The 16,909-nt window shown below is 44.2% G+C and overlaps 1 protein-coding gene across 2 annotated transcripts in view; it reads left to right on the forward strand.

Moving 5' to 3' along the window:
• Positions 1–16,909, forward strand: part of USP31 (ubiquitin specific peptidase 31) — an 821,813-nt gene that overhangs the window by 53,880 nt on the left and 751,024 nt on the right. The gene's annotated exons all lie outside the window — the stretch shown is intronic.

Below are 16,909 nucleotides of genomic sequence, written 5' to 3' on the forward strand. Positions count from 1 at the left end.
TCCTCTCTCTTCGGTCTACTTCCTCCATTATTTTTGCCCACTCATTTGCTTCGCTGCTCCCCTTAAGGCCTTTCATTTCTTTGGTCCCCCCTGCTGCTTCTCTTGTTGTCTTCCCCTCTAGTTTTCGAAGAATCTGCCCCCCCCACTTGTTCATGCCTAGCCCTCTAGTACCTCCTTTGTGTCCTTTGGCACCTCCGTGCTTGTTCCTTTTCCGCTAGTCGCTTGCCCAATCCCTTTTTGCCCCTCCTCCTTCGTATATGGCGAATGTTGAAATACTGGATTTGAATACCCTTCTGCTTTAAGCTCCCATAGTGGGTACATCCCTTGCTCATTGTGTCCTCAGTGCCTTTGCTCGCAGGAGAGGGTGGAGGCGCGTAGTGTGGGGACGCTGGTCCCGGTGCCTCCTGTTGGGTCAGCATCAATTGACGCCACACCACTTCCCCCTCGCACTCCTGAAACATCCGGCACAGCTTGAATATCGCCTTGTGGTTGGCTAATTTCTTCCCCTTTAAAAGTGTCCTGTAAGTGTCAGTAGTGATTGCCTCACATTCTTGGAGAAACATCTGCATTGTGCCCATGGCATTGTTAATTTACCCTTGGTGCTTTTAGTCCATTCTGTGCTATATTTACAAATCTTGTCCTTATAGGGCGGAAAGGTCTTACATAGGTGCTGTAGGGACGGGTCACCCCCTGCAGTTCCCTTGATGCACTGCATTTACTCTTACTTGATCTCAAGTCAAGGTTTTCGACAATCCGCTGTTAGGGAAAAATGCAGTGCAATGGTAATTCTTTCAACTTTCTTTGAGCCTCTGTGGCTCCAAAACAACCTGTTGGATGTGCTCCATGCACTGCCCTTCCACAATTTTCCGCCTCCAGGCACAGCCACCAATCTAGCGCATGCGCCTTCCGCTTACCACCACTGGAAACCTCTGTTGTCAATCTCATGTTTCTCTGCACCGTTTCCACAACACCTCAGGCTCTCCAAGTCCTATGCACAGACTGAAGGGGTGACGTCACCAACTCACTAAGCAAGGTAGCGCTAAAGATAACTTGCCGCATGCACAATGCTGCAATCCTGCTGCCCAAAAATAAACACAACCTCAACATAAACCCACAGCTGTCTTCCTGCCTAACGGGGATACCAATATTCTTCTTGTGTTCTATCTGTACTTACAGCGTCACCTTGTAGATAAAATGTCTCAGCAAGACTTAACCAGACAAATCGCCTTCCGGGAATCTAGGCCAGCTCCCTTTGCTAAACCTAATGGGAATACCATCATCTAGGACCCGAGCAAAAGCGCCCAACTCACAGGTAATCCAATATTTACATAACTTCGGTCATCCATGACCCTGAGTCAAAAGTCTAGGTTGTTCACCAAAACCTTTTACCTCGAAACTTAATGCGCGCTAACCACGGAAAATGACATTCTACATTCCACTCCTGTCCCTACTAAACTTGACAATACTAAACAATACCCGACAATACTCCATGATCTGCTGACACCGCTCTGTTGCTGTGTCTCCTAAAGCTGCCACACCACCCTTCTGGCCTGCTGGACTCCTCACGGAACGCGGGCAGAATATTTCCCAGGCTGGCTCCTGACGGCCTTTACACGGGGCAGGCTTTCCCTGTCATCTTGTAACCCACAAGGCGTCCCGCAGCACTCCAGGCCCTGCAGCGCGAGAGATGGCTTTATGCTGAACTAGCGTAGGTCAACCCACTCCTCTGCTACCAACTTGTTGCTCGAAACGTCTGGGGTTTTGCTCTCCTGAGAGCCCAACAACCCTCTCCCCAGAATAACGCAGGACTCGGCCAAGGGCAAGTCAAACTGTTTATTACACAAAACCGACAGAGATCATACACGTCAATCTCAATTCTCCCAAATTCTTCACTCCCCAAAATACTCGTTTTGTCCTCCAATGGTGTCATCACCTGGGCCCTCCCCCAAAAACCTATCCCCCATACGGATTGGGCGCTTAGAGTGGTATTGCCTATATCTAGTCCATATAGAAGTTATTCTACTGGCTCTCGCATGTCAGGTGACGGACCTGCCCCGTCCCCATTACGTTGTTGCAGGGTTGTGGATTTACCATAGGCTCTTGCCCTTTGGCAGCCACCTCTGACTATCTGTCTCTTGGTTGGCCCTCAGTCACTTCCCATCACCTTGAGGAGGTGCACAATGTGCCCCAATTGTACCTGGTAGTAGACCACCTTTGCCTATGAGTGGGCTTCCACTTTGCAACATTTGTTTCACTTCCCGTCTGGGGATGCTGATAATGACTCGTCTTCCCAAGCCGGGTGACTGCCTATTGTCTAGTTCTGCTGCATCACATGGTTATTTACCACAAAATCAAGCTTGTTGGGGCTGCATTCATGAGGATTTATTCAATTTTCCTGCAGCTGGTCCCTTGTCCTTTGAAGCTTGGAATGTGACTGTTTATCTCTGACCTTGGCTGTGGGCTCGGTCTTCACTTCATGCAGTCTGAGCTGGCTTCCTGGTGTTCTGTGGCTTGAGGCCTTCTGTAATCTTCCCAAGACTTATAATGTGATTTCTAGATGCTCGTACTGTGCTATGTTACCTATAAATTAGTAATACGTGGTCCTGTTAGGCTCCATATATACTGCTGTACTTCCATAGGGTAAGTTGCCATAAGCATCTGCAAGCTTGCTCAGGATCTCTTGTTGCTTTGCGTTTCAGCGTTGCTGCATTTGGCTAATGAGAAAAACAATAAAAGCTTTGACAGTATGTATCTGTCCTCTTATCTACAGAACTGTGTAAGCATGTTCTTCGTGTGTGTTCCTGTAATGCTGTGCAGGGCTGCAAGTGCGCTTCATGACTAGTGCTACTACGTTGTGATGTGACGTTGGCTCAGTGTTTTCTCGGCATTTAATCCATGCAGTCCATCATAGTGTTTGGATCCATTATATTCGTTGGGTTCCCATGATCTGTAAGGATATGCATTGGATGGGGAGTTTTTGTCCGACAAAGGATGAGTGACTTTGAGCGTTCTTGACTCTTCAGCCTGTCATGTTCATAGGCGGGGGGTGAGAAGGGCCATTCCTGGGACCCTCTCTGCAGGTCATGGCGAGACCGTTGCCGAGGACCAGTGGTGGACCGGACCGCTGGTCCGACAAACGTCCGAGACCACTACACGTGTGAAGCCATAGGGTGTCTGGTCCCATATCCGAGCACCAGAGACGAGCTGAGACCAGGCAGAGAGAAGAAACCATGAGAAAGCAGAGCAGTGAAGGAAAGGCACTGCTGGTCGAAACCACGCGAGGAGGATTCCTAGGAATCCGACTCCAGAAGGACTTCAAAGAAGAAGGTAATTGGGAGTCACGGGTGGCCTCTACTTGGGAATCGTTATACCGCACAGCTAACATGTCTTGTGATTTAACTTCATTTCATGAAAAACACAAAGTGAATTAAAGTGTGATAAAACGAAAGAGCAAACTGTTGGAAACCTGAATAAAGCCAGAGATGATCCATTGATCGAAATTCTCTGGGAGAAGGGGGGGGGGGCGAAATGAGTCTGTAGTAAACTTAGTGTGGTAACACGACTGTGCAAACGTTTGAAAAGCTGAACAGAAAAAGTGAAAAGGCAGTGATAAGACCCTGGGAAGGGGGCCAAACAGTGCAACAGACACAGGGTCTGAGAGATCTAAGTGAGTTGTTTTAGAATCTCAGAGGGGAAGCGATCCCGAACCACAAATCTATCCTAGATAATACTGAGGGTAAATGTTGTAAGAAGCCCTTAATGGAAAGTCTTAAAGAAGAAAATTCACAAGCGCCATTGAAGAAATAAAGAGACTAATCAAAGCAGTCACCAGAGGATATTAAAGGATGTCATACCAATCTATACACTGATATACAAACTATCCTAAGGAGAAGGTAGTCATTCTCTGAACCAAAGTTAGTTTACATAGTAGTAGTCAGCTAGAGTAGTTTTGTACAGCAGACTGAATTATTTGTCTTCCACGAGAGACTGACATGCACCTTAGTTGGTAAGATAGTTAGGGACCACCCCTAGTGATGGGGAAAGTTAGGCCGTATAATTCTTATTTTAATAAATTATCCTGAAACATGTCATCTTCTAGTCTGTATCTTCCTTCTGACCCGCCACAGTCTCCTGTTACATGTCCAATGAGGTGTTAACCTTTTGAAGAAGTGATTCTTCATGGGTGTTTTAAACTACCCTGTGTAAAAGAAAAAAATATATATAAAATGGACAGGTCACCTCTCTACTCAATGAAAAACATGACCATGAAGCACTGAGCTTATTGTGTAATCAAGAACATTGCTTTATTAATGGTGCTTCGATTAAAGTGGACATATAAGTAAGTGTAATAGAATTAGCCTTCCTTAACCACCGCAGTCCCTTACCCTGGTCTATATTTTTCCTAAAATACATAAGAATATTCAGAATTCCCCTGGTTGCACGATTGTGTCATTATGCAGTACTTTATTAGAACTGATCTGTAAATACGTTGATGTTCTTTTCTGAAACCTTTGGCATCCAAAACACTGTCTTTCTTAGCAGCCTCTAAAGATGTTTTCAAGTTGACGGAAGAAATGCCCTTTGGTTGTAGTCATGAATTATTCGCGTCACTTGATATTCTAGCCTAACATCCCTCAAGATTAGGCCATGAAAGTAGCGCAAGAATTTTAAACCTGAGAAGCACTCCACATGGGGTCCCACTGAATTTGTTCTTGAACAATTGGAAATGGCTTTAGAACAGAAATATTTCTGCTTTTCACTATCAATAATGCCAAAGAAATGCACTGGAGTGGGGTCTGCATTTGCACCAAGCTTGACCAATGTATTTATGGTCAAGTTTGACGAACATTTTTTTCTAACACAGAATATTTTGTTAGTCGATACATTGATGACCTTTTAATTGTATGGGACACACAGCATTGCCTCATAAAAGAATATTTGATCTGATCTCCAGATTAGATAGTAGCCCCAGATTTACTATGACATTGAGTAATAAAGAAACAGTGTTTTTGACTGTACTGATTTTAAAGTGATTGTAGAACAGTTAGTAGTGTCTTTATTCGGAAAACCGATGGACCTCGATACCAGTTTCTATCACTGCCACTAGAGGAGATCACTTCCTTTGGCCGATATTTGGGAGGAAGACAGCACTGTACGTCTCTGCATGATTTTCAGAATACAAACTGAGATTAATCTAGACCGTTTGGTGCAATGAAGTTGCCCTAAAAGCTACCTCAATAGGTTGATGGAAACAGAGTTTGGTGTAGAGATGCTTTAATATTGCACCCAAAATTTAGTCAATCAGATGAAGGTAATTTAGTATGTGTGACTATGTTTGGGGAATATGGTTCTGATGGTAAAATAATTCTAAAATGTTTTCATATACTTCAGCTTAATGATCCATCTCTTAAACTACCTCTTTTGCCTTTTTAAGAAAGGAAAGCATGAGAAAACCCTTAGTAAAGGTCATCCGACTACAAACCAGTAACACAAACGCCCATAACATCTTGGGGGCCTGCTGCCTGTTTTGAGCCACTTCCATTGGGATAATTGTAGTGTTTGCAAATTCACGTATTAAAAAAAAAAATTGCTTCCTAAATAAGGAATGAAAGCTAAAATGACAGAACTTGTAAGAGTAAACATTTAATTTACGGTCTACAATACCCATGCAAAAGAGAATCGGTGTATGTGAAAATATAAAGGGATTTTAATAAATAATTGAGCACGGATCAAAGATGAGAATGAAAATAGTAATAGCTGCCATGGTACAATATTTCATAGAATTAAATCATGGCCTCAATGAATTACAAAGGTGAGCGATGGAGAAAGTTTCCAAAATGGTGAGAGGATCTTTGGTAGAAGAAAATATGAAAAAAAAAGTGAACCATCTTGGATATTTCCGTTAAAAGCCGCATAGTATTGAAAGATAAAGATGAGTGGCATCTGCTAGGCTACATGTGCATAGCACTGTGATGCTGTTCCGAGCCATTGCCAACATCCTGTAAAAGCCAAATTCCACTGGCACCTTTTGTCTTATGCCTATAAGCTAAACTAAGGTTGTTGTTGGTTATACATTTGTCGCTTTTTTGTCAAATATATTTCTTCCATGGACTCCTGTTTGTTCCAAGATGGCTGTGACCGTATGTTTTTCATACAGGTCAACCTGGCCAAAGTGCTTTGACTCTTAAGAAGATCGACAAGCCTGGGCCGTTTTGTATACAGTGGCGTGCAGTAAGAACAGATGTTGCAGATGCGACTGAAGAGGGCATGGGTAGAAGCAGAACAACACAAGCTTTCAGTAAGCTTTTTTCTAATGGGTTGTGTCCTACCACGCATTCCTCATATTTGCTATTATCTATCCAGTGTCGGCTGCTTCGGAAATTCTGTCTCTCAGTAGGGGTGCGCTGTGCGTCGACTCATGCCCCTCGATGGCCTCCGTCCGTTCTCGAGCATTACGTCACCGGCTGTGTACTGCAACTGTAACTTCAGTTCCTTAAGTATTTCTCTGGTGGCTGGGAATGGAGCACAAGATAGCAGACTGCAGTTCCTGTCAGTCCATGATGGGAAAGGCTCTGATGGAGAGGAAGGGTAAACTTGCTGTGGTTAGGCCCCCTTCCAAGGCCACATTGATGACTCATTTGAAAAGGAGGTTGAGAGGTCTAGGAATAGATCGCACCACTCTTAGTCTTCATCCTTCCGGAAGAAGACCAAGAAGGGGCATGGTAGATCGCGCTCTACGCCCTCCGACTCTACGTCCCCCGAATGCTTAGTCATCTGTCCAGGTAAAGCTGCTTCTAAAGCGGAATGAGAGGATTTTGTTCCTCCAAAATTTAGAAATATTTGAGAAGGTGGCTTCTCCCGCCCCTCCGAGAGTCAAAGAAGAGCTTTCACCCTGCCTAGGCTCGTAAGGCCAAGAAAGTGTCTAAAAGGTTTCTGCTCAGGCACCCGCAAGCCTCGAGATAAGGAGGCCTAAACCTCATCCTTGGACTTCCTCGATGAGTCTTAGGTCGGGTACTTTGGCGTCCAAATCTACAACGATGGAACCCTTGAAGCTTTACCAAACCTCTGCCAAAAAGTGACTTTTTAGGTCAATGTCCTTCATTTTTGAAGAGGATGAACCTTCTGAACAGGACACCCCTCCTTTTGGCCTGGACTTTGGTGCACCTTAATGTTCCTGAGGCCTTTATTTCAGATGAGTCCAGGATGTTGAGGGATGGAAGTGGGCTGAACATCTCACCTAAGGTGAAGTTTGGCAGTTCTGAGCCCTCTGTTCATGCAGATGCCTCTTACAGAGCACTTATGAGTAGGGTAACACAGTATCGAGCTTAGGGGAGTCCAGTTCAAGTTCATGAGCTGGATGACCTGACTGATATTTTGGATAAAGCACCACCAAAAGATCCTACCCTTCCATACCGCTCTAAGAAAAAGAGTAATGGCCAATAGGGAGGCTCCAGATACTAACCCTGCAGCGAGTAAGGATCGCAAGAGGAAGTATAAGCCTTCAAGTATGGATCCAGACTTTCTGCTGGAGAAAGAGGCCTGTGGCAGAGAGGAATCAGGGGTGGTACTGTCCTTATTTTTTTGATCCCCCCAAGAAGGACTGAGTATTGAGACCCATCTTGGAATTGAAATGCTTGAATTAGTTCCTCTGGAAGGACAGGTTCAAGATGGTTACTCTCTCTCAAATCCTCCAGGCCCTCCAGCTCCAGGATCGGATGGTATAATTGGACCTTCATGATGCTTACTTTCACGTGCCTATGCATCACAAGCACAGAAAGTACCTGAGGTTCGCCATGGGCAGGTCTCGTTTTCAGTTTCGGGTTCTAACAATCGGGCTCACCTCTGCTCTAGGGTTTTCACCAAGTTAATGGCGGTAGTGGCAGCAAGTCTCAGGATGAGGGGCTGGGGGTTGGAGGGGGGCTTTTCACATCTAGCCCTACCTGGTAGATTTGACTTATCAGGACCCTTTCCCCGAACAGGTCCTGGGGATTCTCAGCATCATCTGACAGACACTCCACAAGCTGGGCTTCTCTCTTAATTTCAAGAAGTACCACATAGTACCTTCTCAAAAGCTTCAATTAATTGGAGCGCTCATGGATGCTTCCTCTGGGAAAGCCTCGCCACCCGAGTTGAGGGCTCATCCCATTCAGCAGATGGTCCTGAAGTTTCAAAATGCCCAAATTCTACCGGCCTTCCATTTTCTAAGGTTGCTCGGTCTCATGGCACCCTGATTTTTATGGTGCCAGAGGCCCGTCTGAGAATGAGGTCTCCTCAGTGGGCCCTCAGATCCCAGTGTCAGTTCTCCAGCAGAATGACTGATCTACTTCAGGTCCCGAGCAAGGACGCGCAGGATCTCCTGTGGTGAGCCAGCGAGGAGAATGTGTTGAAGGGGGAACCCTTTTGGCACCCAAGGCCGAAGATTACAGTAGTTACAGACACCTCCCTCACAAGTTGGGGAGCCCACACCAGCGATCTGACAACCAGCGGTCGTTGGTCTCCATTGGAGCCCCAACTACACATCAACCTTTTGGAGCCGAGAGCAATCGGACTAGTTCTATTGGTCTTTCTGCGCTATGTACAGGGAAAGAATGTCATGATAATGACAGACAACACAGTGACCATACATTTACCTCAACACAAGAGGCAGTGTAGGGTCTACCAATGTGCAGAGGCAATGCAGCTCTGGTTCTGGGCACTGCAAGAAGGAGTGTCTCTCGCAGCCATTCACCTGGCCGGAGAGGAGACCACGATGGCGGATGCTCTGAGCAGGAAGAGCAGAGTATCTCGAGTGGGAGCGGGCTCAGGAAGTCCTTCAATAGATCTGCACCCTTTGGGGAACCCCTCAAGCGGATCCGTTCGGGCCCAGTTTCAGCAAGAAGTGCAACGTGTTCTGCTCCAGGGAAATTCCTCTGAAATGATCCCCGGGAGATGTGTTTGTAGTGGACTGGGACGTTCCACTCCTATACTCCATTCCTCCTGTCCCAGTAGTTCATCACGTATTCAGGCGGTTGAGGAAGTTCAGGAAAACCCTGATCCGATTGGCCCAGGAGGATGTGGTACCCGGATCTTGTGGACATGTCCATCTGCCCTCCAATTTGTCTTTCCTAAAGAGAGGACCTACTCTTGGAAGAGGGGGTTTGGGTGAATTCTTCACCCAGATATCAGGACCCTGAACATTCATGCCTGGTTTCTGAGCGATTAAGATACAGACATTGGAACCTTTCCGAAGACTTAATGGAGGTGTTGCTTTCGGCCAGAAGACAAGCAACAAACTCCCTGTACCGCTGCAGTTGGAACACATTTTGCAGCTGGTGCTGAGCTATGAATGTAGACCCTTTCACCTGCGACACACTGGTGGTGCCTTTTATTTATTTACTTACTTACTTACTTACTTTGGGCCATCAGGGGCTGCAGGTTGTGACAGCAAAAGGCTACCTGGCTGCACTTTTTTTAAAAAAATGTTTTTGTTTTGTTTTGTAATTTTAATGTTTATTTTAGGCTTTCGTTCTTTAAGATCCTTATTGTGGTCCAATTTCTGAAGGGATTAACTTAGGTTTTCCCTCCTGTTCCGTTCATTGTTCCCATCTGGAATCTGAATCTTTTGTTCAAATTCCTCATAGTCTCTCTGTTTGAGCCCCTTCTTTCATGTCCTCTAAGGGTGCTGACCCTAAAACCGTCTTCTTAACGGCCATTACCTCGGCTCGTAGAGTCTGTAAATTACAGGCTCTATTTTTATTTGTTATTTATTTCATTTGTTACAAGCCAAAACCCTTAGGTATCACGGTGTAGGTTACATAAGGCAGGCTTAACTGGTTGCAAGAAAAATTACAACAAAGTTACAGCATTACAATATTGGAGCATGTTTACAGTAGTGTGTTGGGGTATCAGATATAGCATATGAATTGAGCTGCTGGGGTGGCAGGACGCGTAGTCTGGGTGGAAGAGCTAAGGGGTCAGTGGAAGTCTCATGGTTAGAATTTGTTAAAGAGCCAAGTTTTGACCAGACTCTTGAAGCGTTGATGGGAGTGCTCATTTCTGATGAATGTAGAAACGGAGTTCCATATTTTAGGAGTGACAACTGGGAAGCTGACACCCCCTGCTCTGCTGTTCTTGAACCTAGGTGCACATAGAGCTGGGTGCTAGATCCTGATCGGAGTATTCTAGTAATCGTTGTTTTTGTTTTGTTGGTGAAACAGTGTTGTTCAGGTAGAGTGGTGCTACATTGGAAATACATTTATGAGTGGTAGTGAGAGACTTAAATCGAATTCTGCCTTTGATTGGGAGCCAATGTACCTCTCTTAGTATGAGAAATATGCTCGTTTCTTTTTATACCAAATAGGAGCTTTCTTCTGTAGTAGTTGCATTTTGGTGATGTTGGACTTTGTGGTTCCTAGGAAAAGGATGTTACAATAGTCCAACTTCGTGAGAATCGGGGCCTGAGCTAAGGTGAGGCAGTTTTGAGGGGTGAGAAATTTGCGGCTCAGTGCGATAGGTTTCGCCGTATATACAGTAGCCGAGGCAAGGCTACTGATATGTTTACTCAAGAAGAGGTTGGAGTCTATGTCGACGCCTATGGTTTTGACATGTTTAAGAACTCGGATAGTGGTGCCATCGATGGCGACTGTTGCGTAGTTGGCATGGAGTCTTTTCAATTTGGAGGGGGGGGGGGCTTATCTCTAGTAGGTTTCCATTACCACCTTTTATAATGAGATGGTTTGTTGAGGGTCCGCCCTTTCTTTTTTATGAAGGTAGTTTCAAAATGTCATCTAGCACAAAGGATTGTGCTTCCTACCTTTTACCCGCCACCACATCCCTCGAATGAGGCGATACTTCATCGTCTTGATCCCAAGATGGCCTTGAGCTTTTACATCACTAGAATGGCTAAGCTAAGGCAAGACAACCAGCTTTTTGTGGAGTATGCAGTCACAATCAAGGTTTAGTTGTAACCAAGCAGACCATATCCTGCTGGATTATCTTTTGCATATCCGAATGCTACAACCTAGCCGGTAAAGAAGTCCCGGTTGGATTACGGGAAGACCCGACAATGAGCGTGGCTACTTTGTCTGCTTACATAGACTGGTTCCAATGCAGGGCATCTCTAGTGTTGCAACCTGGTCCTCTCAATACTTTAGCAAAACATTATTGCCTGGACTCTTAATCTGGCCTGGATACGAGGTTTGGGGATGCTGTTTTACACAGTGTTAATGAAGGACACATTCTCGTTTCACCTTCAGTAATATTCTGCTTTGGGAGTCTCATCACAGATGAGGAATATGGGGGAGAACACAATCCATTTGAAGAACAAATTGCTTACCCCATGTTATGTTCTTTCGACTGGATGTTCCTCCTAAGTATTCCTCATCGTCTCTCCCATCCTGCCCCTTCGGAGAATGTCAGTGTATTACACCTTCCTTTCTTTGAATGTCTGGGTATTTCATGGCCTCATGAACATCTGTGCTTTTGGGAGAGGATAAACTAGAACTGAAGTAACTGGTTGGTGACGTTATGCTCGAGAGCAGACGGATGCCGTCAACACACATCACCCTCTACTAAGAGAAAAAATTGCAAGTGGCTGACGCTGGATAGATAATATCAAAGATGAGGAATACATGGGAGAAACATCTAGTCGAAAGAACATTAACACGGGTAAGTAATCTGTTCGTTTATGGAATATAGTAGGTTGAGTCACATATCTTAGAGACAGGATGGGAATAATTAGAAGAAAGTTGCACACTGAGATAAAAGAATTCAAACATGCGACAGTTGGAACATTGCAATTTAAAATATTGGGATTGTTTCTATTAAATTAGTCCAAAGTCTATGACTTTGTTTCCACGAACAAGGAGTTTTTATTTCTGTTTGCATTTTAACAGGGGAGCCATTTTGAAGGGGTCTCACCTGCTAGTCCCCAGAGATCTGGCATCCAGGTGGCCAGGACACGGCCATCGCTATTGGATCCAGTTCCTGGGGGTGGACAATCTGGATGGGGAGTCTTCAGGGATTGGAAATGGGACACCGACAGGCGAGACACGGTACCCCCTTCCTTATAACACCTTTTCCCCAGCCTACTCTGTAGGATACTTAGAAGCTCTACCCCCCCAACCCTCCTTTCCGACACGAACACTTTCTTACACCGTGAAAGACAACGGACTAACACCAGAGTCGTTTACCTGACATGTCCCAACACAAGGGTCAAGCAATTGACAATAGCTACACACACCAGACGGCCCTTTCCCTTCCCCACAGGGATAAAAGGTGGAGCATGAGATCACACTTTGTGCAAGGACCAACGCACGAGGAAGCAGCTATTCCAGGACGGCAGTTCAGACTGGGAAGAAAGGTGGCAAGACCGGAAGGGACAACAAGAAGGGAAGTGCCCTTGCCCTTTTCGACCAAACCCACAAAGCCTCCGTTAAAGGAATCGTAAAACTAGGAACTAGAGGGGACGTGTGGTTTAACAGATGTCAACGGTGCACAGGACCCTCCCGCACTGATAACTGAGGTGGGAAGGTGTCCTTGCTACCATGGTACCCTTCTTCCAGAGAGACAAGAAATGACATGGTCAGCACAACCGGTGAGTTGGAGGGAGAAACTATAGTGAGGTCGTCCTACAACGGTTGAGCCAAAATCCCTTATACAAGTTCTTAACTCATTACCAAAGTTTTTTGACATTGTGAAACGGGCATGTGTGCCCGGCTCAGGGAAACGCTGTACGAATGATAAAAGTGGAAAGCCTGACTAGGGGCGTAAGAGAGAGCCTGACTGGGGGCTAGAAAAAGCTAAGGGAAATGAATCCTGCAAGGTATTGCGAATAAGTGAACTGTGCGAAACCGACAAATGTGAACCCAATTGGGGAAAGCCAACTTTACGAAAAGGATCAGAGCCCGGTTGAGGGGGTTCTATTGTTGAAGGGGAAATCACCCGAAGGGAAGATTACTGAAAGGAACATTTTGTTTGTATATAGTACACCAGGCCCTCTGAGGCAAGAGACTTGGTGTAAAAGAGACCTGGCCACAGAAGGCCCTGATATTTTGGAAACTACTATAAGCTTGTGCTGGAGAAGCCCAGGAGTGTGCTGTGCTCGAGAGCCTCGCCTTGTCACATGCTTAAAAACGGGGGGAAGGGAGACCCCAGTTATACCGTCCTGACTGTGAACACTTCTTTCTTTTCGGGTGAACATTATCCCACACTATTTTGCAACGTAGCTGTAAGGATTGGCAATATTTTACTTGGTATAGGCCCTATGTGTTTGACCACTAGGACTGCCTTATTATTTGATGGTTGTAGCTTGCTCCCATCCTAGATTTATATTAGGTGTTTTTTTTCACCCATTTATACAGTTTAATAAACGCCCTTGAACTGTGGTCACGTGTCTGTCTTTACTGTTGCCACCATGAGTTCCTTACAAAAGCGAGGAGTAGACAATTTGATTCACCTTTGTAAGAGAAGAACAAACTTGTGAACACTTTCCTCTAGCATTAACAGTAATACAGGCCTGTGAGTTTAAGATGTTGGTGATTCTTGATGGGCACAGATCTTGTAACAGAATCATTCTAGTACAAGGCACAAGGAGTACATTGTTTGTGCCTTTCACTCTATCATACGTTTCTTCCACAGATGCCACTGAAAGGCCTGACGAGTGTTACGATGTTTGATACGTATGGTCCAGTATAGAAGTGAGAAGTATGAGCAGTACCGTGGATCATTTAAACAATCGTTGCTTTGTCATGAGTTTCTACACTTACGAATGTTTTATTAATTTCAGTGTAAGTTTTATAATATAGGTTTTGTGGTACATGGCTGTTCAGAAGATTTGGCTACATAAAGGGCATTCTGTTGAAACTAGCCAATAGTGCTGAAGAAGACGTGGCCCAAAAAGGAAAGGGTGCCTTCTTGGCTAGTTGACAAGTTAACACTTTTGTGATGCTTATGTGAAATCTCTTTCCTTGGGCATGTTTGGTTTTGTCCTTTTTTGCATAGACTTGCATAATATTAAGAATGATTTGTATGATATTATGTTAACACGATTCTTATTACTTGATCATAATTTGTGTAAATAATTGAATTTTGTCTGTACACTATGTAAATTTATGAAAATGCTAACTTGTGTATGTTTATTGGCCTTTTTGGAATTTTTATGAAAAAGAAAGCGATTGTTTTCCTATTTGTTTGTGCTGAAGTGTGGTGATACTCGAGGGAGATCCTTGTGTGGTTGAAATTGTAAAAATGTTTAATTGAAAATATTTCTAAATGCATCACATTTTGCCACACCTTTTTGCAATTTCTGTCCACAATGCACATGGGTGCACTGTGATGAGTGTGACATAAATGTAATCCGGAGCACGTAGGCATTCAGGCATCTGTTCCCCGTTATGTTGGGGGCCAAGTTGAGCACTCACTTGGTGTACCAGGGTTTCATTGTTGTGAACCCTATCAATCGCTAGGTTTTGGTCTGCTCCACCAATTGTCGTCTCAAAGAGTATATTTTTATTTTTATTTAGAACTAAATGTGTTTTCTACATATTTCTGTGGTGCACTCAACTACTGCAAACTTAGCAGATGTATGCATGGGCTCCATTACAGTGATTGTATTTACTACAGGGTCTAAAATTGAGGGGAGCCGGGATTTAGCACCTGCTTTTAGCCAAGAGGAGCATGGGTAAATTGACATCAACATCTACCAGGAGCTACTTTTGACTCCCCAGGCCAACTGATGCCATACACACCTGTGTGAATTTAACTCTGTGCATTTGGGACAATTGATTTTTTTGTGGAATGGTATATACTAACTCCTCGTTTCCTAGTGGTAGCCCCTGTCCACTGGTTAATGCTAGAGCTGCTGTAACTCTTGCTCATCCAATCTTAATTTCATTCACTGTACTATGTATTACCTTTTGCAGTTGTCTTTTTTTTTAACCTTCCGTACAGTGTAGACACATTTGCTTTTACTGTATAACCTAGAAGTCCTTTCAAGCACCTGTGAGGTCAACTCCCATTTGATTCTTGTTATGCTGGTAGGCTGTTTTTTGTCCCTCAAGCCTTGGAAACCCTCAATCAACTGGGGCCTGACACTCAGTTCATTCCCTCACTGCTTCAGAGAGTGTTGAATACATTTAAAAAATGTATATATTTTTTAGAATGTATTTATTGTTTCTTCATTCAATATGAAGTTGTGGTAAATCTTTAGAAATAAAAATTGAAATGTTTTACAGACATATGAACAAATGCTCCATTCCTGCGAATTAGTATTGAGAAAAACATACGAGTACTGCAGAGATGTCTGCGGTCGGTTTGAGGTGAACTGGCTGAGGTTCACAGTAATTTACGGTTGCACCTATTCCATAGAGTGTGCTGAGATACAGTGTAAAGCATATGTCTTAATGGTCCTTAAATGACTCTATCGGGTGGCAAGTATTGGGATGGATTAGAATATAATATGGGTCTTGTTGGTGATGGAGTCCAAGAATATTTAGTAGTCACATTCTGACAGTAAAATTAAAGTGAACTTCGAAGAAGATATTGTCAAGTGTAGATTACGTGACTAGTTAGCATGTACTAGCCACACGCTATAATTCTGGGCCAACTGCCAAGAAATTTGAGTTTTGGACCGATTAAATATACCATTTTTATTTCCCATTTTAGAAGGGGGTTGTTCACTTTGAGCTTGGGAAGGGGTTTGGAAATATATCCTATGCACAGTAAAAATCTGCTGGTCTCAATGACTCACCTCCACATTGGGACGGCTTACAGCGCCAGCTTCTTCAGATTCACTGCTCACCTAAAGCTGTCCTCCCCATCCATTCACACTAGACTGACAAAAGGTATAGTTTTTAAGGCGTTCAGGTTAATTTGTGCTGCATTGCAGCCAAAGTACAGACAGTGCCTCCCATTAAGAGTGTGAATCAATGCCCTCTAGGTCCCCTGCTATGTTGTGTTCTTTTACACCATTTTCAAAGCATTGCCATGATCATTTTTCACATATAGACTTGGTGAATACGACATGTACAAATGTTTAGAAAGATAAATAAAATAGAAGCGAAGTGGTATTTGCAAAACGATATACCTTGTTCTTCACATCTATTGTCAAGCTAGTGCATATAAACCCATTTGTGACTTCACATTTTTTGTGCTATTGTAACCTCCCATTTGTAGGTTTTCAATCAATAGACATTCATTGAACAGTGGCAAAAAACGTAAAGGACTGAGAACAGTGTCAAAGTAGATTTGTACAATGTTTGTTCTGTAGTGCCGCATTTAGATCAAATGGGCACATGCATTCTTTCAAATATCCTATCGCATGGATATTAGCTTGTCAACCATTTGACATCTCCTTTCGTGTGTTAACTATACTGAAATATTGATCAAACAATACACAGAAAACAACAATCCTTGGTTGACGTCTCTAGTCATTAGCTGTCATTTTAGTCGGGCACTAGAAATGGTAAAACTTCACCTTATCCAGTGATGTTTCGGCAAGTTCTGTAACTGCCTTCATCTGGGCCATGGGGGGGGGGCAAGGGGGGAGAGGGAGGTAGGGAAGGGTAGAGGGGGAGGGAGGGAGATCGGGGGAGAGAGGGAGAACAAAAAAAAATACACCTGCATAAGGCTGTATTGGTCAGCCTATATCGGTTAGAGTAACCTGTGAGTTTAAAAAGGCCAGATTCGCTGGCGGTTGAGGGGTAAAAGCATTGCAGGGTTTAGAAAGTTCCTGTTTTGCCACTGACCTTCGTGACCTTCCCTTTCTTTTTTTTAACTTTATTTTATTGGTGCACACAAGCCAAACACATACATTTCACCATTCCAGCGTAATTACACGTCAATAACGATACACAATCAGGTATTCTCCAATTCTGATTCTTCCGCCGTAGCCTTGTCCGCAAGGTATTGCTTGTACCGGTCCCATATATTT

The sequence above is a fragment of the Ambystoma mexicanum genome, chromosome 2q (assembly GCF_040938575.1).
Source record: "Ambystoma mexicanum isolate Mex_15411 chromosome 2q, UKY_AmexF1_1, whole genome shotgun sequence".
NCBI classification, from domain to species: domain Eukaryota; kingdom Metazoa; phylum Chordata; class Amphibia; order Caudata; family Ambystomatidae; genus Ambystoma; species Ambystoma mexicanum.